Genomic DNA, 6,000 nt, shown 5'->3' on the forward strand with positions numbered 1-6,000 from the left:
TATATATGATTATAAAAAGGGTATTATTAGATTGGCTTACACAACCAGAAACTGGATAGTCCACAATGGCCTTCTGCAGGCTGGAGAGCTGGAGGAACGAATAGCTGTGCAGTGCAAGATGCTGAAACCTCAGAAAAAGAGGGATCAATGCTGCTACCCCAGTCTAGGACCAAAGGCTTCCAGAAACTCCCTGGAGAATCACTGGAAAAGTCCACTTGGAAGAGTGAAGGAGTTGGAGTCTGATGTCCTCAGGCAACCACAGCAGCAATCAAGAACCCTTTCAAATTATGGCATTTTCTGGTAAATGGATGGAACTGGATGGAGACTATCATGCTAAGTGAAATAAGCCAATCCCCTCAAACCAAGGGCTGAATGTTCTCTCTGATAAGTGGATGCAACTCATAATGTGGGGAGATGTTGGGGGTGGGAAGGAGTGGAGATTCACTGGATTGGACAGGGGAGAATTGGGGGAAGGGAGGAATGGGAAGGACAGTAGAATGAATCAGACATTACTTTCCTATGTTCACATATGAATACACGACCAGTGTAACTCCGCATCATGTACAACCACAAAAGTGGGAAATTATACTTCATGTATGTGTGATATGTCAAAATACATTCTACTGTTATGTATAACTAAAAAGAACAAAAACTAAATGAGCTAAGGATATATGTGTGTGTGTGCGTGTGTGTGTGCGTGTGCGTGTGCGTGTATTTTCTCTATAGTAAATACCTACATGCAAGCATAAGTACTGTAGTTTACCCACTAACATGAATTTGGGAAGTCACAAAACAAAATATACAGGATACAATACTATTCCTAAAATTGTCTTTGCATGCTTTATTCTTTATTATGTAAAGCAAAGCTACAATTCCTGCCCCCTGCCCACCAAAAAAAGAACTCTTTGAAGAATTGAGCTTGCATTTGCTACTGCTTCCTTGTTCTTTCAACTTTTATTCCATCCAAGTCTATGACCTATTGGATGATGCTGCCCACACTTAGGGAGGGGCTCCACTTCAGTTCACTATCTCACTTGCCAATCATTCCTAGACACACCCTCATCAACACAACCAGAAGCCTCTTAGTCTTTGGCATCTCTTGATCCAATCAAGTTGACGATTCAGATTGACCATTACAATTATTTACTAAATCCATAATTTAGGGTTAACTTTTTGTTATACAAACTATTGGTTTTGGTTAATATAAGATGACATGTATCCTCCATTATAATATCATACAGAATAGTTTCATTGCCCTAAAAATTCCCTGTACTGTACCTGCTCATCTTTCTCTCCCTCCCCCATATTAATTAATTAATTAATTTTGGAATGGAGTCTCACTGTTGCCCAGACTAGCCATGAACTCCTGGACTTAAGCAATCCTCCTGCCTCAGAATCTCAAGTGATTAGAACTACAAGTGCACCCGGCTACATTTATGTTCTTCATACATTTAGAATTTACTTTCATATTGTGTGTGAGGTATATATTAATTGTGTGATGACACTGTTCTGTTGGGACCAAGGATTCCAAATCCTTGACCCTTATCCACGAAAGGTTGTCCTGAGAACAGTTCCAGAGCACCAGGCAAAGGACTGTTATTACCAGTGGAACTTTATTCTCCAAACCCTTAAGTTGACCATTCCCCAAATGAGTAGTGCTGGGTGACTTGGCATTCTGAGGTTCCTCTTACCTAATAAGAGGTTTCAAGACACTAAAACTGACATTTTTAGTAGTTTTCAATGAAATAAGAAGAGACCACTTTAAAACTATGTTGAAAATGGATTGCAAATTGTTCTTAGAAAAGGTTGCTCTATATTCTGAGAGCATACCCTTCTTAAATATTTTCAAAATTATTGTGGCATAAAATATACAAAATTTACCATTTTAACAGTACAATAGTGTTAACTGTATGCACCTTGTTTGAAATAGAGCTCCAGAACTTTTCACCTCTTGCAACACTGAAACTCTGTACCCATTGAGTGAGGACTTCCTCTTTTCCCTTTCCCCGACCCTGTACATAGCTACCATCATTCTGATTTCTGTTCCTAAGAGTTATCTACTTTAGATACCTAATATAAATGGAATCATGTGGTATTTGTCTTTTGGGGACAAATATTTTGCTTAGGATAATGTCCTCACGACTCATCCATGTTATAGCATGTGATAGGATTTCCTTTTTTAAAAATCTGGATATTTTTCCATTGTATGTGTATGCCACATTTTCTTTATCCATTTATCCACCAATGGACATTTAAGTTGTTTCTACCTCTTGACAATTGTGACTCATGTTTCCATGAACATACATGTGCAAATACCTTTTCAAGATCCTGTTTTCAACTCTTTATGATACATACCTAGAGTGAGATTGTTGGATCATTGGATAATTTCATTCTTAATTATTTGAAGACATTCCATGTTGTTCTCCATAATAGCTATACCACTTTACATTTCTACCAACAGTTACATAAGGGTTCTAAATTATCCAGATCCTCACCAACATGTGTTATTTTCTGTTTGTTTGTTTTCATTTTCTAATACTGGCCATCCTAATGGCTAAGAAATATCTTATTATGGTTTTAATTTGCATTTTCCCAATAGCTAGTTATGTTATATCATTCCATATTTTTGCTGGTCAATTGTATATCTTCTTTAAAGAAATGTCTAGTCAAGTCCTTTACCCATATTTTAATCAGGTTATTTGTTTCTATTTTTGGGGGATGTTGAGTTTTAGGAGTTCTTTATATATTCTGGATATTAACCCCCTATTAGATATATGATTTGCAAATCTTTTCTCTGGTACCCTAAGTTGCCTTTCATTCTGCTGATTGTTCCTTTGCTGCACAGAAGTTCTTAAATTTAATGCAGCCCATTCACCTATTTTTGCTTTTGTTGATTGCTCTTTTGATGTCCTATACAAGAAATTCTTGCCAAATCCAATGCCATGAAGCTTTCAATTATATTTTTTTCTAACTTTCCAGTTTCAGCTTTTACGTTTAGGCCTTCAATCTATTTTGAGTAAATTTTTGTATATGGCATAAGCTAGAGGTCTGACTTCATTTTTTTTTTTTTGGATGTGGCTATCCAGTTTTCCCAACATCAATTGTGAAGAGACTATCCTTTTCCAACTGTGTAGCCTTAGCATCTTTGTCACAGATCATTAACCATATACACAGGAGTTTCTTTCTGAGCTCTCTGTTCTGTTTCATGGTCTGTATGTCTATGTTTATGCCAGTATCACACTATTTTGATTACTGTAGCTTTGTAATGTTTTGAAGTCAGGAAGTCTCCAGTTTTGTTTTTTCTTTAGCAATATTGTTTTACCTATTTGGATTTAGGAGTATTTTCTATTTCTGAGAAAAATACCATTGGGGTTTCATAGTGGTTACATTGAATTGATTGCTTTGGCTAATATAGTATGAGAGAGACTTTTAATGAGTATTACAGTGGTTGGTAGTTGTCTTTTGTAAGGCCCACATTTAATAAAATGGTAGCAAAACCCTATGGCTCTTTCCCATTTTGAGAACTCAATAGGCAAAGAAGGAATTTTACTCGACTATTACATTCAATATCAGGGACAAATTTACCTAGGCTGGACCATTTAGGTTACAGCTCTTATAATCTACTCATTTCACCTCTGAACATTCCTGCATTAGCACAACTTCTGGGGGACACCTCATATCCCAGCTATAACACTGCAAATCCTTACAGAGTATATCAAGAATTCAAGGCCCTGACTGCCACTCATCAGGGTTATATTTGCATGAGTAGCCTTGAGATGAGATAATGTCTTTAGGACAAAGAATAATCCAGTTTCTGCTCATGATAAAGGCCATGAATTCCCAAGCTCGGTGCTTCTCAGCTACTACACAAAGCTGCCACATTGCAATATCCATGTGGGCCCCTCCAAGTTGCCCTGCTGGTCTTGGGGAGCAAGGGAAACCAAAGAAAACAAAGTTTATGTTTCTTATCATACAATGAGTAATAAAGTCCTCTGTCTCCGATCCAGGAATCTCATGTCTTCTGCCAGCGTTTGTGATACATTAGCTGGAAAACTTATTAGCTTACAAGTAGGGTAAAATCTCAGACTCTGACAAAGTAATAATCTGCCTATTTGTCAGTGTTCCTACTAGATTCCAAGCCCTGCAAGAAAAGAAATTTAATTGTCTTCCTTACTCTTGTGTGTTGTGTACAACAGACTGCCTGATGTTCAGCAGGTGCTTAACAAGTACTTGTTAGATGAATATGTCAGGTGATAAGTGATTTGCAGATATATCTTATAGAACCTTTTTAACAACCTAGAAAGTAAAGATTGTTATTTTCCTATTTTCTTCATTGTTCAAGGTTTATTTGATATTTCAGTTGGTATGACACTTGGATAGCTGGTTGCATTGTTCCTTTGTAGATCTTTCCTTTTACATTATATGGAAATGTACACTACAGATACACATAATACACAAAATAAAATCCTTTAGAACAGTTATACTCAAGACATGCAATATTGGATTTAACATTGGATCCCAGAATGTGACTGAATGAAAAAAAAAGTTGGACTAGGTGTGGTTGATGAAGTTATATGTCACACATCTGGTTTGAAGGGCAACTAGAGCCTGTACGACATTGGCAGTGGCATCTCAGAAATGCTGGAACTACTTTATCTGAACTATTTTAGAACTACACAAGTACCATTCAGCATTGGGATATCTGTAGGGTTTTATAAGCCATTCCTATTTCTAATTTTAGGAAATTGATGTTTTCCCCAGGTCATCTGCTTTAATCACAGATCGGATAAAAAGAACAACATGCACCATCTCCAACTAAAATCCTGTTGTGCCCTAGATAGTGAAATTAGTATGATGTTAGAAGTCATTAAAATTGCAGCTCTTTTTGGATCTCTGAAACTGTATCTGTACTCTTTAAACATGCCTCTTCCTCAGGAGTCAGATTTATCTTCACAACAACTGAGATTCCATTTTGTTCCAAGATGCAAGGCACACTTAGAAAAACATCATCCTTTTTTCTATAGAGAACCTTAATCATGGTGGAAATTGGATGCACCACCTAAGATTCTTTATTACATTTTCTGCCAAATCTGCCACAGACAGTCCAATGGCCCTGGATGCTTTTAGTTTGATCACCTCATAAACACTGTCAATCACCTCTTTTTTTTATGAACCTCTTTCCAATGTTCCTTATCTGCATCAGTGCCTTTCCCCCATCAGGTAATGGAACGGGGCTGAATCCAGATTGCAACCACTTCCAATTACACGATTTTTGGGAAAGCCACTTATCTTCCAAGCCACATAGGTCAAGATATCCACTGGTTTGAAAACAACAAGCAATTTGCAATTTGGGTTGTATTTTACAACATTAGGAATGATGAACTTAAAGATGTTCACATTATGCAGGACCAAATTGAGATGGCCTTCTCCCTCTTGCCAACATGCTCCAGCTGTGATAATAATGAACTTAGAGTTTACAGTCACACTTTAGTCTTTGCCAGAGACAATTTTTGGTGTTCTAAGGAAAAGGCTGCCATGCTGGAGATCCAACATCTCTCCCTTCAATTTATCTTCCATGACATCAACAAGAGCCAGCTCATCTGCCAAGTCCTTCATTTAGATACGGATGGCACAGGCCATGCCAACGGCACCAACCCCAACAACTGTAATCTTATTCTGGGGGACCTGTTCTTGCTTTAGAAGATTCACAATCAGTTGATCCTTGAGACTTGCCATCTTGGACTCGGAACCAAAAGGAATTGGGAGTGCACGTTGAGAAAGTGTCAGGGGTGCACAGCAGTGGAATCCACACTCAACAGGAACGTCTCTGGCACTTTATTTCTCTTCTTTTGATGAGAAAAGTGAAGCTCAGAGAACTTCAATAACTTGCCAATGGTCACTCAGTTACAAAATGGAAGTCAGGACAGAAACTCAGTCTTGTCAAACTTTAAAGCCTGCTACTTAGGAATAATTCACTCAATATGTACAGAAAAAAATTTT

At 37.6% G+C, this 6,000-nt stretch overlaps 1 pseudogene across 1 annotated transcript; it reads right to left on the bottom strand.

Moving 5' to 3' along the window:
- Positions 1–4,743: 4,743 nt before the first annotated feature.
- Positions 4,744–5,787, bottom strand: LOC306661315 (L-lactate dehydrogenase A chain-like; annotated as a pseudogene). The gene is made up of 2 exons: positions 5,493–5,787; positions 4,744–5,318 (listed from the first exon to the last, which is right to left on the bottom strand). The product of its transcript is annotated as an L-lactate dehydrogenase A chain-like (transcript).
- Between the last annotated feature and the right edge of the window lie 213 nt (positions 5,788–6,000).

This window comes from Sciurus vulgaris, assembly GCF_902686455.1.
Source record: "Sciurus vulgaris genome assembly, chromosome: 5".
Classification (NCBI taxonomy): Eukaryota; Metazoa; Chordata; class Mammalia; order Rodentia; family Sciuridae; genus Sciurus; species Sciurus vulgaris.